This window comes from Cupressus sempervirens, chromosome 10, assembly GCF_028749045.1.
Source record: "Cupressus sempervirens isolate cs-2001-9-10 chromosome 10, ASM2874904v1, whole genome shotgun sequence".
NCBI classification, from domain to species: domain Eukaryota; kingdom Viridiplantae; phylum Streptophyta; class Pinopsida; order Cupressales; family Cupressaceae; genus Cupressus; species Cupressus sempervirens.
This window is the reverse complement of record NC_143127.1, coordinates 344,955,904-344,978,854: the sequence shown is the minus strand read 5'-3', so window position 1 is coordinate 344,978,854 and position 22,951 is coordinate 344,955,904.

Sequence of the window (22,951 nt, the reverse complement as noted above, 5' to 3'; positions counted from 1 at the left end):
CATCTTTGTAAAACCTTGTCCAAGTTTTCCTTGGCTTCTTCAAATGTTTGCCCATATGTGGTGAAGTCATCCATTTACACTTCTAAACAATTTGCAGATATGTCAAAAAAAATGCTAATAATAGCTCGTTGGAAGGTTGCAGGTGCATTGCATAGACCAAATGGTAGGACAGAATAAGCAAATGTTCCCCATGGACATGTGAATGTTGTCTTGTCCTGATCTTCTGGTGCTATCTGGATTTGATTGTAACCACTGAACCCATCTAAGAATGAAAAATATTTCTTTCCTGCAAGATTGTCAAGCACTTGATTGACAAAAGGTAATGGAAAATGATCCTTCTTGGTAGCCAAATTAAGTTCTCTATAATCTATGAAAACTTGCCATTTTCCCCCCTTTTTGGGAATAATAACTAATGGTGATACCCATTGGCTATCGAAAATAGGATATATGAAGCCAGCATTGAGTAACTTTTGCAATTCATTTTTGACAATATCCCTTAATGCTGGGTTTATCCTACGCCGAGGTTGTCTCACAGGTTTATAATACAGATTGATATAAATTCTATGGCTACAGAGTGCAGGATCCAAACCTTTCATATCTATATACTCCCAAGCAAAAGCATCCTGATTCTTTTGTAACAGCTACAGTGTATCATGATGTTGTGCCTGAGATAAGGACTTGCTTATATTTAATTCTCTTCCTGGAATGATTGTTGTTTTGGCTACTTTTTCAGCCATTGAAATTTGCACAATTGGTTGTGAATCTATCTCATGTGGCAGGAGTGAATGCAGCTCATTAGATAAAGGTAGAATGCTTTCTAAGACATACTCTTGTGTAGAAGATGCTTCAGGTTGTGTTCCATACTCATTTAGTATAATAGAAGAAATGACATCATCTTCCTCTTTGATGTTTACAAATGAGTCCCATGAGATCATCATCAATTGTTGAATAGAATCTATGTCCATATCAGAGTCATCCATATTTGGCCAGACAACTTGATCATCCTGCAACAAAGGCTGAGCAAGAGAATACAAGGTCAAATTTTTAGTGTTTGTTCCATCTAAAATAGTCATTTTCCCTAATTGACATGCAATATAAGCATCTGCTATTGCTATCCATGGTCATCCTAAAATGATAGGGTAGCCTCCAGTACTTGTTTTTGGAGAGAGTACAACAAAATCAACTAGATACTCCCATGAATGTAATATGACAGTGACATCTTCTAGCATACCATTAGGAATGATGGTAGAACTATGTGCTAATTGCAAGATTGTTGGCGTCTGCCTGAGACCAATGATACTTAATTTGGACACCACTTCCTTGGTTATTACATTGATGGATGCTCCTAGGTCTATTAAGACATTCTGTACTTGTACTCCTTGAATGGTGAGGGTTACTACTGGGCTACTAGGGTCTGCATACTTAGGCATTTTGCACTTATCAAGCATAAGATCAGAGAGTTGTCCAAGGACATGGATAGTCTTTGGGTCTTTCTTTTTCCTTCCTGGCTTTTTAACACAGGCTTCTTTGATGACTTTTGAATATATAGGTACTTCCTTGATTGCATCAAGTAAGGGAATTTTTACCATCATTTTCTTGAGTTGCTTGAGAAAATCTAGTGTAGCTTGATTTTCACTTGGCAGTATTTGCTTTGTTAACCTGCTAGGAAATGGTGGTGTTTTGGCTACAGGAGAAACAATGGTGGTAGGTTATTGAACTGACTCAGCACTCGTATCATCTATTTCTGTTATAATGGACTACTGAGGTGAGGCAAGCATTGTTCTAGATCTTAGATGAATATCATTTAGGGTAATGGAATAACTTTATTGTTGGGCTGAAGGTTTTGTACTATTAGGGTTAGGTGCAGGTTGTGCAGGTAACTGTGGCTATTTTGGAGGGGCTGTATTGGTTGCAGGAGGCATTAAGGCTTGCTGTTGAAGAGGTTGAGTCAAAGCCAGCTGCTACCAATTTTGGGTTTGCTGCCAACCCTGCTAAGGTTGGTGCCATCCTTGGTTAGGCTGCTGCCACCTTTCGTTGGTCTGTGGCCAACGTTGGTTAAGCTGCTGCCAACCTTGGTAAGGTTGCTGCCAACCTTGGTAAGGTTGCTGCCAATGATTATAATTACCATGTTGTTGTTTCCATTGACTATTACTACCATAATTATGGAGTGGGTCTTGAGGAATACTTGATCTTGGAGCCCATGGCCTCCGTTGAGCAACATAAAAGACATCCCCATCTTCATCAATTGTCTTGAACTCAGTAGGCACATGCTATGATTCCACGCTAGCAATAGGATTACATCGGCAGTTACATTTCTTTTCTTTGCAATGGGGGCAATATTCTGCCAACATACTATCAACATCTTTCTTCTTTCTACGTGCTTGCATGGTATCCAATTGTGTAGCAACATCATTAATGATGTATTTCTTGAAATTTGACAAGAGGTTTAACAATTCTGTCTTGGATACTCCTATCCCAGGAGTCTTTTGGAGTAAATCCCTCAAACCTCATCCTTTTTGTTGTTGTTGCTTTGGAATAGTTTAAACAAATATTCTAGATTTCAGCCCATGTCTTCTGTATAATGTCACCTCCAGCCATTAAGTCTAAAGCTTGCATACTCCTATCATGTACTCCTTTTAGAAAGAGATGCTTTTGAAACTCCTCATTCAGCTGATGTTGTGTGTTGCACTGTAGGTTAAACATGAACCGGGCAACATAGTCCTCCAAAGTCTCATCCTCGTTTTGTGTCATTTTAAAAATGTCATCTCCTTTCAAATCAAGGCCTTTGCAATATTTCTTATATTTATTAAGGAACATATTACTCATAGTTGGCCAATCTATCACAACATTGGCACCTAAACTCATAAACCATCTCAAAGCAGCTTTTTTGATTGTTGATGGAAATAATTTTAGCTTATGGGCATCAGTTGTGTAGTCATAACTTCGAAAAAGGATGTTGAATTCAAAGAGAAAAGTTTTTGGATCTTCAGTAATAAGGCCATAAAATTTAGGCAGGGCAGCTGAGGGTATATTTTTCAAATTTTGATTACCCTACTAAGGAGGAATTAGAAAGGGAAAGGTAGGTTGAGCTACTGCCATTTGTAGATGTCCTAGTGGTGGCTGATAAATGACTAGAGCTAATGGATTATCTTGATATTCTGGCTTAACACAAAGATTATTCAAATGAAAAGATTCTTTAGATGTGGTTGGTGATTGTACTTGTTCCGGTACTTCTGCAAATACGTTCTCAAATAGTTCTTCTTCTCTCTCTTCTCTTTCTTCTCTTTCTTTAGAGTCAGGATAAAGAGGATCTTCCTGATTGAAGTTGGGAAGAAATCTTCCAAGGTGATCTCTTCTTCTATGCATGCAAAAATGCTAGAAATGAAACTAAATGACTCAATAGTAAATAATAGACTGACACCATCCCCACAACGGTGCCAAAAATATGTCTAATCAATATAACACCCTTTTAGTTACAGGATTGGACATCCCTTACCACCAAAGTACTATGCTAATTTTCATTAAATGTCAATCTAGGAGCGTGAACTTGAGATGATGTCTACAAAGTATATGCTCTAGTTTTCACTAAAAGTCACTACTACTTTGAATGCAATAACTATTAAGGAAATCTAGTTTATCCAAAGGAAATATAACTATCAAATACTTAGAAGGAAATTCTAATTATTTAGCCATATATCTATGCACCTACTGTTGCAAGAACAGTGACTAGTTCTGTTTCCAGTGGCTACAGGAATAGTAGTTCTTAACTCTAAATTAGAAAATTGAGTCTAACTCCTACTTACTAAAGTAAAAATCCACCTTCCGCATGGGCCCCCATGGAAGAATGAAGGAAAGACAAACTCATATAAAACTGTAGAAACTTAGCAAAGACATGTATTCATCAAATATGCAGTGTTACAATAACTTAGGAAAAATAGTAAGATGTCTATCAACTCTGTCTATCTATTCACTACCTAACCTCATAGATACAGATGAGGTCTTATTTATAGAGAAGAACAAAAAACTCCTAAAACTACGACTTCCTCATGAAGGAAAGTCAATTACAACTTTAAGACTGCAAACATGCAATTGGAAAGACATTAATTCTCCCTTAAATTCCCCGCAAATATAGAGATCATAGAAAATGCTAGAATTTCTCATTTATCTATCTTCAAAAAGCTTTCCAAGAATCCAGGTATCGTGCTTTGCATGTTTAACTGAATGCTTTTATGCTTACTTCCTTGCTTAGCCGCTTTATCAGGTCATGCTTGGTTATTCATTAAAATAGGTCCCTTCTGACTTTTTCGCCAAGTCTTCTAGTTGCAACGGTGTCATAACGCTTCTCCTTAATGTCATCAATGCTTTAGCGCTATTCCTTTGTAGTTTGTTTAACTCCACTCTACTTGTATCCTGTGATCAACATTTAATACACACAAGACTTCCCACAAACATTTATTTTTATTTATTAGTTTATAAAGAAAAGGCATTAATTATTCAACTAACAGTTTTTGCATTCTCTTCAATTACAGGAAGATCTACCCACATCAAATATTCATGAAGAAAGATTTTTACCATAAAATGAACCCCTTTTTAAATATAATTCCGATTATCATTTTATGCCCTATATCCATACTTTATACATCAAAAGTTCAAAACATTTATACTAAAGGATGATAAAGTTTAGCATGTTATAGACAAATGTTCACAAAAAGGGCTAATAAAACTTCTATTTCTTCATGTCATCAGCATATATGGTAACAATAGTAGAGGATCCCACTTTAGCAACATGAAGTGCTATAACTATGGTAAGTTGGGACACCCTACTTATAGATGTCCAAAAAAGCCATCATCTTCTTATGGGGAAAAGAAGGTCACCTATGTTCAAGAAGAGGATAACTAGAAGGTAGGAGAAGTGGACCTTGATGCGGAGAAAGTGAAAACCTTATGTTGAGGAGGGTATTGGTTAAAGAGCTTGTCAAAGATGAGCCTAAGAAAAGGAGATCATTGTTTAGGACAACTTGCAAAATATTGGGCAAAGTGTGCAAGGTAATCATAGATTTAGGGTCTACTAACAATGTCGTGTCAGAGGAGGTAGTAGAAAAGCTTGGTTTGACCAAGATCCCACATGTGTGCCCTTATAAGGTGACATGGTTAAATAAGGGGAATAATATCCTAGTGAATAAATGAGTGTAGGAAAACATCACCATTGGTAAGTATTAGCTTAGGATCTTGTGTGATGCACTTCCCATGGATGCTTGTCACTACTATTGGGAAGACCTTGGTAGTATGATAGGGAGGTAGTGCATCATGGGAAGGAAAACAAGTATTCCTTGAAGAAAGATGGTGTCACTTATAGAATCTAGTCAATAGTGGAAGAAGATAAGGTGGAGAAATCTACTGCTAAAGCCTTTCTCATGAGTGGAAAGGAATTTATCAAGGCCTTGAATGAGAGTGAAGGAGTCAGTTATGTTGTTATGCTAAAAACTAAGGAGGAGGAGACAAAAACATCCACACCTATACCTACAAGGTGCAAGGGTTATTGGACCAGTTTAAAGACATCATTTGTGCTGGAGCACCACCTACTCTACCACCCGAGAGGGCCATAAGTCATCAAATTGACTTTATACCAGGGCATCACTACCTAACAAGGTTGCATACAAGATGACTCTAGAGAAAAACAAGGAGATTGTAAAGAAAATTTAGGAGCTACTTGATCAAGGGCTGATTAGGAAGAACATTAGTCCATGTGTCATACCAATGGTATTAGCACCTAAAAAGGGAGGCAAGAGGAGAATGTGTATTGATTCTAGGAAAATTAATAGAATCACAATTGGGTACATATTTCCCATTCCTAGCATAGAAGACTTGATGGATTGTCTAGGTGGAGCTAGGTATTTTTCCAAATTGATATTAAAAGTGGATACTATCCAATTAGGATAAAAGAGGGGGATGAATGGAAGTTTGTATTTAAAACTATTAAGGTTCTCTATGAGTGGTTAGTAATGCAATTTCACCTTACTAATTCACCAAGTACCTTGATGAGAGTCATGAATGAGGTTTTGAAGGATTGCATTGGGGTATTTGTTGTGGTATACCTAGATGACATTCTCATTTTTGTTAGGAATAAGGTGTCTCAACCTTGTATAATTCGTATTCTTATTATTTGTTTTGTAAAATGTATTCCTTGCAAATAATGTTGATGTGTCGACATCTTGAACTGTGTGTAAGGAGATCATGACTAAAATGGTTATGACGGATTCCTATGATACGTAAGAGCTATGTTAGGAAGATTCAATGACAGGTGAAGACATGTGGAAACTAAGATATTTGAGTACTGTACACTCTACCCCAATAGTGGTGTTTGGGGCATCGCCTCAAAATTTTTTTGGGGGTTCCTATTTTCTTGGAGAATCGTAAAACCCTAATATAGTTAACCTTTTGGGAGTAGCCCTAAAGTGAAGCACATGTTATAAGCATTTTTTAGGGTTGCAAAGAGATGCGATGCAAAAAAGGTGTATTGTTGTTACTACGAGGAGCTACTGGAGTCTTTGGTTGTTGATGTTGAACTTGCATTGCAAGTGTATTGTAACCTCATGTTGAAGATAATACATTGTGTAGGTTTTGAAGGGGCAGGGTTGTTTTACCGAAAGGTTTTTCCCCATCGAAAAATCCTTATGTTATGTATTCCTTTCTCTGTCTATTTTTTGTATGCATGGTTGGCTGCAATATTGTTGTTTACATGATATTGAATCTGTAAGTGTAGAAGATTTTAATAGGATTTGCATCATAATTTCCTTATGAGATTAGTGTAGTAAGCTATTTCCGCACCTGAGTTTCCTTACAAGTGGTATCAGAGCCTGATCAACTTTTGATCCTAGTTGTTGGGTAGGGTTTTTTGAGCTAATCTCAAGTTGAGTGGGAGTCTTGTGTAGAGCATTCTAAATCTTATTTGCAGATTGAGATGGCGAGTTCATCATATGGAAGAATGGAGGTGGAGAAATTTAATGGCACTAATTTCGAGTTATGGAAACTCAAGATGGAAGACATGTTGGAAGATTGTGACCTATGGGAAGTGACTAAAAGTGCTACAAGACTAGCAACTATAGCTCAAGTAGATTGCGATATTAAAGATCGTAAAGCTAAGGGTCTCATAAGACTCTGTTTAATTGATGTATTCCTTTTGAATGTTCTAGATGAGAAAACCACATATAGTTTGTGGGAGAGACTTGGGGCCATGTATTAGGCCAAATCTTTGGTGAACAAGTTGTTCCTAATGAATAAGTTGTATTCTCTATGAATGGAGGAAGGTGGATCCTTAACGAATCATTTAAATGCATTTAATCTGCTAGCTGCATAGTTGACATCAGCTGGTGTCAAGTTAGAGGAGGAGGATCATTGCTACACACTTTTGTGTTCTTTACCAGATTCATGGGACCATCTTGTGATGGCTCTCAAAAGCACATTAGTCACCTTCAAAATGGATGATGTGGTGTCTTCATTGCTATCAGAGGAGATGCGGAGAAAGGCTTCTGTTTTAGAAAAAGAAGCCCTTGCTGTTCGTGGGAGATCAACGAAAAGAGGAAAGAAAAATGACAATAAGTTTGACAATAAGGGTAGATCCAAATCCTATGGGAAGTCAAAGACTTTCAATAAGTCCAAGGCAAAATCTTGGAATTTTGATAAGACTGGGCACTTTCATAAAGACTGTAAAGAGCCTAAGAAGAAGAAGAAAGCCTCAGATTCTAGTTCTGAAAAATCTCAAGAAGATGGTACTGCATTCATTGTAGCTTTGGTAGCCCATGCATCTAATGATGTGTGGTTGGTTGACTCAGGTGCATCTTTTTACATGACCTCTCATGAAAACTAGTTCTCAAGATATGAAGAGTTCGATGGTGGAAAGGTGTACTTGGGTGATGATTCTCACCTAAAGATAGTTGGACGCAGAAGGGTCACTATCAAATTTCCTGATGGACGAGTAAAGGGAATCAATGGAGTTATGCACATTCTAGGTTTGGCACGAAACCTATTATCTATAAGTATGCTGAATGATGTAGGTGTGCAAGTTGTTTTTTCTAAAGATGGATGTAAGATTATGAGAGGAGCTATGGTGCTTGCTAAGGGTACTAGGAGAGGTACTTTGTTTTAGCTTGATGCACACATTTATCAGTGTAATAGTTCTTCTGTTTCAGAGAAGAGAGTAGCTATCACTTCATCCCCACCATCTAAATGAGCAGTGGTTAGTGGTTCTGATGGTAGTGCAACAAGTGTACCTAAGGGTGCAAACACTTTGGAAGGAAAGCTTCCTGCAAAAAAGATAATGTTGTGGCATTTGAGATTTGGTCACATTGGTGAGAAGGGTCTCAGAACAATGAAAAATAAAAATCTTATTGAGGGGTTAAATGATTGCAATCTCGAGTTCGACTTCTGTGAACATTGTGTATATGGTAAACAAAATCATGTCTAGTTTTACTCTAGTTCTCACAAATCTTCTAATGTTTTGGATCTTATTCATTCTAATGTATTTGGTCATGTAAAAGTTCCTTCAATCTCCAAGTCTGTGTTTTTTGTATCTTTTATAGATGATTACAATAGAAGGACATGGATTTATTTCCTTAAAAGTAAGACACAAGTCTTTAGTTGATTCAAGGAATTTAAAGCCCTTGTAGAGAATCAGACTAGTAAGAAGATTAAGTGTGTGAGAACTGACAATGGTGGTGAGTTTTTCTCAGTAGAGTTTGAATAGTTCTCTAAAGAACAAGGTATTGATAGGCATAAGACAACTCCGTATACCCCATAGAAAAATGGAGTTGCAGAGAGAATGAAAAAGAAACTAATGGAGAAGGCTAGGAGTATGCTTAGTGGAGCTAGTTTAGAACAAAGGTTTTGGGCTGAAGCTGTGGCCACTGCTTGTTATCTGGTTAACAGATCTCCTACATCAGCCCTTGTTGGTAAGACACCCATGGAGGTGTGGTCTAGTAAGAAGCCTTCAATTAGACATCTTCATTTTTTTGGTTGTGAAGCTTATGCACATGTTCCAATGGAGAAAAGATCTAAGTTGGAAAACAAAGTTGTTAAATGTATTTTCATTGGGTACAGTGCTGGTGTGAAAGGATACAAGCTTTGGGATCCTGTGATTGGTAAGGTGTTGTATAGTAGAAATGTTATTTTTAGAGAGCTAACATCTTCTCCTATTGTGCTACTACTAGATGAAAAAGAAAAGAAAAAAGATGTTGTTCAGTTGCCTCCTACCCCTGAGAAGACTTAACAGAGAGACCATGTTGGGTCTAATGATGAGGAGAGCTCTTGCAACTCTGATAGTTTAGAAGAAGAGGAAGAACAACCTCAACCTTAGCCCTTGAGGAGATCCACGAGAGAAAGAAAGCAACCAAAAAGGTTTGGTTATTCTATGTTAGATTCCAGTTGTGCTTTTGCTTTGATTACTAACACTGATGAGCCTAGATCTGTGAAAGAGGCTTTGGGCATGGAAGATGTAGGTTCTTGGATTGAGGCTATGGATGATGAGATGGCTTCGTTAGAGAAAAATAAAACATGGGACCTTGTACCTTTGCCTAAAGGGAGAAAATTTGTTGGCTGTAAATGGGTGTTCAAGAAGAAATTCTGTGCAAATGGCAGTGTTGAAAGGTACAAAGCTAGATTGGTTGCAAAGGGGTATTCACAGGTAGAGGGAATAGATTATCGTGAAATATTCTCTCCTATTGCAAAGTTGACATCCATTAGATTTTTGTTATCTCTTGCTGCATCATATGATTTAGAGGTAGAACAGATGGATGTGAAGACAACTTTCCTTCATGGTGATTTGGAGGAAGAGATTTATATGTCACAGCCTGAGCACTACATTGTTAAAGGTAAAGAATCCTTAGTTTATAGATTAAATAAATCTCTATATGGTTTAAAGCAATCTCCTAGGATGTGGTACCTTAAGTTTGATGCCTTTGTGTTGTCAATTGGATTTGTAAGATCGAAATCAAATCATTGTGTTTATTTTAGAATTGAAAATGATCGCCTTCTTATTGTTGCATTATATGTTGATGATATGTTGTTGTTTGGGAAGGGTAAGGGTATGATTTCTGATTTTAAATCTCAGTTGTCAACACAATTTGAGATGAAAGATCTTGGGGCAGCTAGGTACATCTTAGGTATGGAAATCAGTAGAGACGGGTCTAACAGAAAACTTTGGTTGAGTCAGAGTAAGTATGTGAAGTCTGTGTTGGATAGGTTCAACATGGCAGATTGTAGACCACTATGTGTTCCTATTCTTGTGGGAACAAATTTATCTATAGATGATTGTCCAAAATCTCCTAGTGAGGTGGAGGACATGAGTAGAGTACCTTATGCTAGTGCAGTTGGTAGTCTTATGTATGCTATGGTCTGTACTAGACCATACATTGCCCAAGTAGTGGGAGTCCTGATTCAATTTATGGCTAATCCTAGATGGATACATTGGGATGCAGTTAAGCGAGTATTCAGATATTTGAGGGGTACATCAGATTACTGCATATTTTATCATGGTAACTCTTTTGGATCTCAACATTCAGTTTGTATTCATGGGTTTGTGGATTCAGATTGGGCAGGTGATATTGACCGCAGGAGATCCACCAACGCTTATGTGTTCACTATGTTTGGTGGTTCCATTAGTTGGATGAGCAAGAGACAACCTGTGGTTTCTTTTTTCACTACAGAAGCTAAGTACATGGCTACGACTCATGCTTGTAAGGAAGCCATTTGGCTTAAGAGATTGTGTTATGATGTTGGTGTTGATGCAGAATAGATTACTATTTGGTGTGATAGTCAGAGTGCTATTTGCCTTGCAAAGAATCCAACTTTCCATGCCAAAACGAAGCACATTGATGTGAAATATCACTTTGTGAGAGATATGGTGGAAGATGGAAAGGTAAATTTGGAAAAGGTAGATACTGTGAAGAATGTTGCAGATGCATTAACAAAACTAGTGGGCACTAAGAAGTTTAGATGGTGTTCAAAGTCTATGGGCCTTTCGGCCTAGAGCAGTTAGTTCCTATTATGTTCCTATTGCTCTTACAAGGTGTTCGACAAGTGGGAGAATGTTAGGAATAAGGTGTCTCAACCTTATATAATTCCTATTCTTATTATTTGTTTTGTAAAATTTATTTCTTGCAAATAATGTTGATGTGTCAACATCTTGAACTGTGTGTAAGGAGATCATGACTAAAACGGTTATGACAGATTCCTATGACACATAAGAGCTATGTTAGGAAGATAATACAAGTGTATTGTAACCTTGTGTTGAAGATAATACATTGTGCAGGTTCTGAAGGGGTGGGGTTGTTTTACCGAAAGATTTTTCCCCATCAACAAATCCTTGTGTTATGTATTCCTTTCTCTGTCTATTTTTTGTATGTATGGTTGGTTGCAATATTGTTGTTTACATGATATTGAATCTGTAAGCGTAGAATATTTTAATAGGATTTGCATCATACTTTCCTTATGAGATTAGTGTAGGAAGCTATTTTCGCACTTGAGTTTCCTTACAATTTTTAGTAAGACCAAGGAGGAACATATGAAAAACCTAGAGTTGGTATTGAGAAATGTCCAAGAGGAAAAGTTGATAGTGAACTTGGAGAAAAGTGAGTTCATGAAGGAAGAATTGGTGTATTTGGGGTTTGTAGTATCCTAAGGAAGTCTTAAGATGCATAAAGACAAGGTAGAGGCTATTTTGAGTTGGCCTACACCTAGATCTACTACTAAGTTCAGGAGGTTTCATGGCTTAACACAATTGTATAGGAATTTTGTAAGAATGTTTAGTGAAATATGTGCACATATGATGGATGTTAGAAATAATAGTCCACCAAGATAACTAAGAGGGGCGGGGGGAGGTAGTGGGGGTGGATTAGTTATCTAATTAAAACATTTATCAACCTTAATTAATCTTAACTGTCCAATCAAAGTAAACATCAACTATAACAAGATGCACATACCCAATTACACCAAATTTATTAGCTAGGGAAACCCTTGACTAGAGGGAAAACCTTGATGGGAATGATGCCCACAAATATATACTAATATATATATTCCTTGTCAGAGGATGAACCTTGTTAGGAGTCTATAAACACATGTAGTACATAAGAGTACCTATTGGGAGACTTTGAATCCCTCTTAAGATATTCCAACACTGTCAACAGTTGTAGGAGGTAGAAGGAATCACTATCCAAATAGGTTCTAGGAAAGACCATTGAACTTCACTGTCCAATTGATCTCTCAACTATTCCTTATAGAATACTTGTTCATACTATGCTTAAACCTTTTTCCTCTATCCTATCAACTAGACCAATCACTATCATACCTTGTAGACTAGGTCACAAACCTTGGATCCAAATATCAAATCTCAGATCTTAAAATAAAACCTTGGTAATGAAGTTCTCTCCAACTTTGCTCTACTCCTCTTATGCTCGCATATCAACATGTTTCTCTTATGTTTCTCTCTTTGTGCTTCTTGCAATAGTTCATACATATATACATACATACATAGATAACAAAGGAAAATGTCCTTCCTTTATATTGAATCCACAAAAAAAATCCTTCAGTTGGCTATTACACCTTCTCAATTAAGTATTATAAGTCCTCATTAAGAACATGTTATACTTAGCAATAACATTAATTTGTCACCTTGTAACTTGAATAAATTTTTGTAAATATAATATTATGACAAGTGAGCTTAGCCACATCATCTCCAACATGTCTTCTATACACATTTAACCTTGCTTTTGATAATAACAAATCTGCTAAGAGATATTACAAGTTTACCAGAACATGCTTCTTTAAAATCTATCTCAGAATAGTCTTCACCAAAACTTGCATAACTTCTTCCAGACATAATGTCTTATGCTTTTGTGGTTAGCTACATATACTAGACACTTAATAGTATCTCTCTTTAGCCTCGCTTAGTGCAAATGCTCAACAATCTATCTGTACCAACTTGATCTTTATCATTGTTCTTCTGTCAGATACCACAAAAAATTACTATGTTGATATCAATGACAAACATAGTCATGAATATAACATATTATCATGATAATGATCTAATCATGTTTCTACAATACTACCCCATAGAAGTATTATCAACATTCATGCTTCCAACAATCTCCCCCTTTGGCATTGATGGAAACATAGATGAAAAACATCTTGTTCCAAGAATACCAACTGTTAAAAACTGTTATTTTTTCAAATCCTCTTCGTCAATCATTCTTCCCCATTGATATACCTCAATGTACTAAAAATCTTTTTCATGCTGTAATCTCTCCCCCATTGACATCAATGTCAAAGGTTACAACAACTATCTATTACTACAACAATTATCTCTGACTTGCTCAAGTGTCCAAAGACACTATTCAAAACAACATCCATCAAGAGTCCTAAATGACTCTATCCACCATAGATACTCCCCCATACATGAAGCATCAACATTCAACCTAGAAAAATAATAGTACTCTGTATTACTAGACTAATGCACTCTTGCATCATCTATTCTGATGTAGGTAGGGGCATAAACCCTAGCATACCTCACAAATACTCAAAAGTTTCTTTGGGAAGAAGCTTAGTGAAAATATCTACAATCTACTCTTTGGTGCTTACATACTCCAATCTAATTTCCTTTTCTGCAACTTTCTCTCTCAACATGTGATATTTGATAGAAATGTGCTTAGTCTTAGAATGCAACATTGGATTCTTAGACATATTCACTGTGCTTGTGTTATCGCAATGTATGACAACATGTTCACTGAATTCTATCCTTATATCCTTTAGCATCTACTTCATCTAAACAACTTGATTAATTTTTTTTTTTATTGTAACATATTCTACCTTTACTATACTCTATGAGGCATAGTCCTACTTCTCCTTTAACCAAGAAACCGCCCAAGAAAGAAAGCTCCACCACTAGTGCTCTTTTTGTCATCCATATTGCTTGCCCAATCAACATCAATATAAGTATATAAAATGAAATCATTAGATCCATCATACCATAATCCAAACCCTAGTGTTCCCTTCAGATATCTAAATATCCTTTTAACTGTTGCATAATATGCTTCTCTAGGATCAGCTTGGAATCTTATAACAATTCTAACTACATTTTCTCTATTTAGCCTTGTGTGAATCCAATATTGTAATCCTTATATCATAGATTTGTACTTCTTCTACTCAATAGTAGGTGTACCATACTTTGTAAATAACTTATGTCTAGTTATCATAGGCAATCCAACTAGTTTACATGTTTCCAAACCAAAATTTTTCAATAGATCTTCCAAATACTTATTCTAAGAAATAAAGATTCCTTCTTTATTCTACACAATCTGTAATTCTAGGAAGTATTTCATCTCTCCTATCATACTCATTTCGAATTCCTTCTTCATTTCTTTTGCAAACTTGTCACTTTCATTGTCATCTCTAGAAAATATGATATCATCAACAAATATTACCAAAATCATCAATCCATTATCTATTTCTTTCTAGTATAAATTACTGTTTGCCTTACCTTTGCTAAATCCAAGTTTTGTCAAATGCTTGTCGAACCTTGCATACCAAGTTCTAGGTGCTTATTTTAAGCCATACAATTATTTCTTTAATCTATGTACCATGTCCTTGTCAAGTGTTAAAGGAAAACCTTTAGGCTATTCTATGTATACCTCTTCTTCATGTTCTCCATTCAGAAATGTTAACTTGACATCCATCTGATACACTTTGAAATTGTTATGCGCTGCATAGGCTAAGAATAACCTTACTGCTTCAATTCCTACCATAGGAGTATAGGTCTTGTCATAGTCTATCTCTTCTTTCTATAAGTAACCTTTACATACCAATCTTGCTTTCTTTTTTACAACTTCACCTTGTTCATTCATCTTGTTGCTGAATACCCATTTTGTTATGTAGACGCTTAAAATTGTCCCAAATGCTATATTAATTTATTTAATATTTCCTATGACATTATAATTAATTATATTTGTCATTATCTTCTACTTATTTAATTAAATTTATTTAATTAAATAGGTTCATTTCCTAATGTATTTAAATTTAATTTAAATACTTCCCTTCTAATATATTAAATTCATTTAATGCATAGTGCTCCATAAATCCCCTTTTAAATAAATTCTAATTTATTTAATCCCCTCCATTTTATTAAATTCTTTAATCTCATGATTAAGTTAAATCCTATTTAATTTAATCCTAATCTCATCCTAAAACCTAGTCTACACTCATCACTCTCATCCTTCTAAGCCTACCCACTACTTAATCTGACTTATTTATCTTAAACACCTTTCTAAACACCTTTTTAGCTCCTAAGTTTTTTCTCACACATGTGTGAGAAGCTCATGATCCAATAAAGCTTCCACTTCATTTACACATCTTACACATCTTACACCTTTGTCCCCCACTTCTTTCTTGAGACTCTCAACCATAAAGGCTATTTTGACTTTTTCATGGCTTTTTCCTTTAACCCATGTGTCTCCCTTGTGGCACCTATGTGGATTCCACATAGATGCCACCTCCCCAAGGCCTCTTTCTAACCTATAAATAGAGCCCTTGTCTCAAGAATTTTTCATCTCCCTCATTTGCATTGTTATCATGCTAATTTAGAATTAGAGCTTTGTAGTGATCTTGATGATTTTAAGTATTATTACTAATGCCTTGGTAGTTTCTATATTTCATTTCATTTTCATTGTTAATTTAGTTTGATTTCTTTCATCCATATTCATATCCTTTTAGTGCTTTTTAGCATGGTCGCTTCCATAGCCATTGCTTGAAGTATTCTCCATTCATCTTAGTATAGTCTCATTATCATTGAATATCATTTATCAATCACTAGGATTCATATTTGTGTTTTGGAGAGTACATCCACATCCCCCACACTTAAACACACCAACAAGGCCTCTTATGGGTGCCCTTGTTGAGCTTCTTTGAGGTTGTGTGGGAAATCTTGCTTTTCAGTTGTTTAAGTTATCAAACTCAAGTCTAACATTAGTAGTTTTTGAGTTGTTTTAATATTTGATATGCACATGCTACTAATTTTTGCTTGTTTACACATACTCTTGATAGGTTAGGTTTTCACACATACATGTTCCTATCACATTCTTGTTTACTGGTCTAGGGACCATTTCCCATGTCTCATTCTTCACTATTTAATCCAACTCTTCTTTCATAGGTTGCTTCCAATAGTCACCTTTACATGTCTTATCTACATTCTTTGGTTCTACTTGAGATATTAGGCATAGTTATTCATTGATTCTGCTTCTTGTCATCACACCTTTATCTTTGCTGCTGATGATTTTCTCTATTGGATGATTCTTTGTCCTATTCTTACTAGAAGTAGGAGTTGTTATCTCAACTCTTAGCTCTCTTCTAGGATCTAAAATTTGTTCTTTCCTTAGATATCCATTCTACAAGTCATTCTTAGTCTCAAATAATACTTCATCATCCCTTGGTTTAATAACAACAACATTCTCATCATCATAATTGTAGTCAACTATTCTTTCTTGTATTCTAAATTTCTCATCAACTCTTACATTTGCACTTTCAACAATAGTCTTAGTTCTTAGTTTAGAAAATCTATAAGCTCTTGTTTTCAATGAATAACCAAGAAACATACCTTCATCACCTCTAGCATCAAATTTACCAACATTATCATCTCTTTTGATATGACATTTACTGCCAAAAATTCTGAAATACTTAACTATAGGTGAGTGACCAAATCATAGTTCATAAGGGGTCTTATTTGAGTCTTTCCTAACTTGCACTCTGCTCATAGTGTAGACTGTTTTATTCATAGTTTCTCTCCAAAATATCTTTGATACATCATTCTCAGCTAAAATAACTCTTACTACTTCTATTACTAAATTGTTTCTTATTTTTGCAATGCCATTTTGTTCAGGGGTTCTAGGAGCTGAAAATTTTCTTTTGATTCCATTAGCTTCACAAAAGATATTAAACTCATTTGAAGTAAACTCTCCTTGTCTATCTAATCTTCAACATTTGATCTTCATACCTAACTCATTCTTATCTCTATTCTTAAATACCTTGAAATTATCAAATGCCTCATATTTTTCTTTAAGAAATGCAACCCACACCATTCTAGAAAAGTCATCAACAATAATCATGAAGTACCTTTCACCATATAATCCTTTAGTCTTCGTAGGACCACTAAGATCTGTGCATACAATCTCCAACTTTTCTATAGTAGTAAACTTTTTGTTGGGAAAAGAAGTTCCAATATGATTTGCCAATACACACTCTGTGCAAATTGTGTTATAGGCTTTACAATCTTAGGCAAATATCTAACTACAAACATACTACTAGTTTTCACAATACTATCAAAGTTTATATGGCAAAACATCTTATGCCATAACTAACTATCATCTACCTTTGCAACCAAACATTTTATTTTAGTGGGGTTCAACTAAAATACATTACCTCTAGATTTGGTTCCTATTCCAATTACCTTCCCATATTTTCCTCTAATCATGCATGTCTTCTCTATGAACTATAACGATAACCTTTATCCACTAGTTGTCCAACATTCAAAAGATTGTGTTTCAAACCATAAAAAAAAATGCATCCTTGGTGTTAGTCTTACCATCAAGAGCTATAGATCCAATACCTTTAACATGGCAATCTACATTGTTTCCAACTTTGAAAATGCCTCCATCATAACTTTTAAAGTCAACAAACTTGTTCATATCACCAATCATATGATGTGAACGACCACTATCAATTATCCAATTAGATTTCTTTTCAACCTGTGATACCAAAACCATTTTCTTTAGACTTTCTTCTTTAATGGCAATGGATCCTATCTCATCATCACTAGCACTTACTGCTTGTTCATCAAAATAATCTTCATCATTGGCATACAAAAAATCTATATCTCTTCTAGGTTTGAACTTTCCTTTATATTTTTTTCTCTCTTTTAGGACATTTAGATGCATAATGACCAAACTTATTACAAGCTCAACATTTAAATATTTTCTTACCATCTTTTTCTTTCCTTCCAAAAAGGCTTCTCCTTATTCTATCCTTATATCCTCATCAGATCTACTATTGCTAGAAAAATATCCTCTAGCACTTGTTCTCCTTGATAGATTAGGTCAAATGTGTAGGGCGATAAAAGTTGTCTCTATTCTGGAAAATTCTCTGGACTATCTAAGCTCATTCTCAATTGCTTCAAGTCTCCAAAGTAATGTTTCCTTTATGAAATATTTGGTACAAGAGATCAACAACTGTATCATTTGAACTACTTTCTTAAATGATGGTGTTAAACTCTTCAATATCTTCTAGATCACCTCATCATCTTCCTTGGTTCCTCCTTGAGATCTGATATCTATAGTAATTTTTGATATTTTACCTACATATTTTCTTATAGATTCATCTACCATCATTTCAGCATTTTGAAATGCACAAATATAGCTTTATAGCCTCAATTTATTAGAACGTTCATCACCTTCAAAACTATTTTCCAAATCTTATGAGAAGTATCAAGTGTTTTTACCTAGTTGTACTCAATTTCAGGAAGTGCTGACAATAGTGCTTCTCTAGCTCTCATGTCGCACATGAAAAGTTATCTTCTCATCCTTAGTACAAGTTTCCAAATCACTTTCAACAATAATTTTCATTTATGCTTTTTTCAAGATCCAATATCCTTGACCCCATACACAACAGATGTGTCTTCATCTTTTCCTTGCAACTATCATAATTTGTTAGATCAAACTTCAGACTATCCTTTCTGAATATGTTTGCCATGGATCTCCCAAAGTTGTTAAATTTTATCTTCAAGGACTTGATGCTCTAATACCAATCATTAGAAATAATAGTCCACCAAGATAATTGAGTGAGGTTGGGGGGCTTTGAATTAGTTATCTAATTAAAACATTTTTCAACCTTAATTAATCTTAACAATTACTCTAGATTTGTTAACTAGGAAAACCCATGACCAAAGGGAAAACCCTAGTGGGAATGATGCCCACAAAGATATACTAATATATATTCCTTGTTAGAGGATGGACCCTATTAGGAGTCTATAAACATATTCAATACATAAGAGTCCCTATTAGGAGACTTTGAATCCCTGTTAGGAGTTGTAGAAGGTAGAAGGACCCACTGCCCAAATAGCTTATGGGGAAAGACCACTGAAATTCACTGTTAAATTGATCTCTCAATTATTCCTTGTAGAATACTTGTTCATACGATACTTTAACCTCTTTCCTATGTCTCGTAAACTAGCCCAATCACTGTTAGACTTTTTAGACTAGGTCACAAACCTTGGATCCAAATATCAAACCTTGGATCTCAGAATAAAACCTCGGCAATGAAGTTCTCTCCAACTTCACTCTGCTCTTCTTATCCTCGCATATCAACTTGTTTCTGTTCTATTCAACTCTTCATGCTTCTTGCAATAATTCATACATAAATAAAAAATGGAAATGTCCCTCCTTTATACTGAATCCACAAAACAATTTTTTGAGTCAACTATTACACCTTCTCAATTAATTATTATAGGCCCTCATTAAGAACACATTATACTTAGTGATAACATTAATCTGTGACTTTGTAACTTGAATAAATTTTTATGTGTAATATTATGATGAGTGAGCTTAGCCATGTCATCTCCAACATGTCTTCTACACACCTTTAACCTTGCTTCTCATAATAACAACTCTGCTAAGATATATAACAAGTTTACCAAAACATGCTTCTATAAACTCTATCTTAGAACAGTCTTCTCCAAAACTTGCATAACTTCTTCCAAACATAATGTCTTATGTTTCCAAGGTTAGTTGCATATACTAGACACCTAGTATCATCTCCTATTAACCTTATTTTGTGAAAATGCTCAATGATCTGTCCATACCAACTTGATTTTTATCATTGTTCTTTTGTTAGATACCAGAAAAAACTACTATGTTGACATCAATGACAAACACAACCATGAATATAACATATCATCATGATAATTATCTAATCATGTTTCTATAATACTCCCCCATTGAATTATAATCAGTATTCATGCTTCCAACATAGTATCCCAAGGAACTCTTAAGATGCACAAAGACAAGGTAGAGGCTATTTTGATTGGCCTAAATCTTGATCTACTACTAAGATCATGATTTTTCATGGCTTAAAAAAGTTCTATAGAAATTTTGTAAGAAGTTTTAATGAAATATGTTCACCTATGATGGATACAATCAAAGGGGGCATGAAGACTAATTTTCTCTAGACTAAACCTACAGATCAAAATTTTGAGAGATTGAAGAATGAGGTAGTGCCCCAACCTATCTTGGTTCTACCTAGTTTTGAGAAGCCGTTTGTGGTGGAATGTGATACTAGTAACATAGTAGTTGGGGTAGTATTGAGTAAGGAGGGAAGACCTATGGTATTTTTTAGTGAGAGGCTTAATGAAGCCAATATAAGATATTCAACATATGACCTAGAGCTTTATGCACTTTTCCAAGCCCTTAAGAAATGGAGGCATTACCTCTTACCTAAGGAGTTTTTTATCTTCATAGATAACTAGTCCTTAAGTTTTATTAACTCACAAGAGAAGCTAAGTCTAAGACATCAAATGGATGGAGTTCTTATAGTCCTATACCTTCACTATGAAGCATAAGAAGGAGATAAACAATAATGTGGTAGATGCTTTGATGGGAGATAGCTTACAGTACAAGAGGTCAAGTGGGAGAGAATTGGATTGGATGGTTTCAAAGATCTATATGAGGAGGACACTGACTTCTTAGGGGCTTATAAGTTATGCACTGATTTTCTTAACCATTTCCATAGTGATTTTGTTGAATACACATTGTAGAATGGACTATTGTTCAAGGGTCAATAGTCATGCATCCCAAGGGGATCCATGTGAGAAAATCTCATAAAAGAGAAGCACAATTGGATCATGAGTGGGAAATTTGGTCAAAAAAAGACCTTGGACCTTGTGGAAAGATTCTATTATTGGCCTAAAATGCAGAGAGATGTTAGGAGGTATGTGGAGCAATGGAATATATGTCAGAAGGCAAAGGGGACTTCATCTAATGTAGGGCTATACCAACCTCTCCCTATTCCTAATACACCTTGGGAGTGCATCAACATGGAATTCATATTGGGGTTACCAAGGACTAGGATAGGAATGGAGAGTTTCTTTATGATTGTAGATAGGTTCAGCAAGATGAGCCACTTCATACCATGCAAGACAACACATGATGCAAGTAATATTTCCAACCTATTCTTCAAGGAGGTTGTTAGGATACATGGCTTGCTAAGAAGCACAGTAGTTGAATGGGATGTCAAGTTTATAGAGCACTTTTGGAAGACCCCGTGGAAAAAACTTGGAAAATTTTTAGCACATAGTTCTACCCACCATCCTCAAATTGATGGTCAAATAGAGGTAATAAATAGGGTATTGGGAAACCTACTAAGTTGTCTTACCAAGGAGTATGGGCAAAGTTGGGAGCAAGTTATTCCACAAGATGAGTTTGCATATAATGATAGAAAGGAATAGAAAATAGAGCTATCCTTTCCAAGTGGTGTATGCTACTCACCCTAGAGGTATAATGGAGTTGAGTGACCTACCCTCACATGACAAGATCAATGGGACTAATGATGACTTTGTGCAATCAATGAAGGAGTTACATGACTAGGTAAAACAAACCTTGATGGAGGCCAGCCAAAAGTTGAAAGAGAACAAGGATAAAGGGAGGAGAAAGTTGTAGTTTCAAGTGAGGGACTTGGTGATGGTGTATCTCAAGAAGGCTAGAGTATAAAAGGGAATCCCTAGCAAATTGTAGATGAGAAGGATTGGGCCATGCAAGATCCTTGAGAAGTATGGACCCAATGCCTACAAGATAGATTCACCCAATGATATGTCCCTTTCTCCAATCTTTGATGTGAAAGACCTAGTACCCTACAAAGGTCCTTCAATGTATGACATAGAGTATTAAGAAGAGTTGAACAAGGATGCAACAGATATGAAGATACCTAAAAAGAAGAAACCACAAAGTGAGAGATATTGGATTCTAGAGTGAAGAAGAGCACAAGAAATAAGTTCTACAAGGAGCATTTAGTAAAATGTATTTATTTCCTAGAGGTTAGCACAACTTGGATTTATGAGGGTGATTTCAAGAAGCTTGGTATTAGTACTAAGTTCTTATCTCCAGTAGTACCTTAACCTCTTCATGCAGGGGGGAATAGTGTAGGAGGACCTAGAGAAAGGTAAAACCCTAAGTTCAATTTTGGTTTGTAAATGGTCTCAACAGACATTGGGGCAATAAGGATTATTAATAAAGTCCCAAGATGTGTTTAGGTGGTTTGGTTTGATATTTTTTTCACTAAGAGTTTGATTTTGTCAATTAGGTCCTAATAAAGGGAAAATTGTAAAAGTTGCTCTAAGAGGAATAATGAGGTAAAATGCATTAAAAGGAGGAAAGGAGTATGTAAAGGTCATCCTTATAAGTTATAAGGTCACCCTAGGAGGATTGTTAACATCCAATGCAAATTTGAAGATTCTAGGAGAAAAATTGCAAAAGTTGTCAAAAGTTGCATTGACAACTTTGCAATTTTTACAAAATTGCTTGACAACTTTTAGGCAATTTTGCTAAATCAAAAAATTGGGAATTTATGGTTGGAGATCTAGGCTAGGATGGAACATGAAGTCTATTTAAGACTTTTCCCAATCATTTTCAAGGGCTGGAACAATTGGATGTACGGATTCCACCTATAGAAGGATAGATTGTGTGTCTAAAGTGTAGTTTTGGAACTTGGTTGAAGCTTTTGCATTGAATGAAGAATTTTTTTTGAGGGAATAGAATTTTTAATTCATGTTTTGAATCTATGTGTAGTTTTCTTTTCTTTCAAGTGTGTTTTTGATAGGATTTAGAAAATTATCTGTTTCAAGTGAACTTGCTATCTAGTTTTGTGTTTC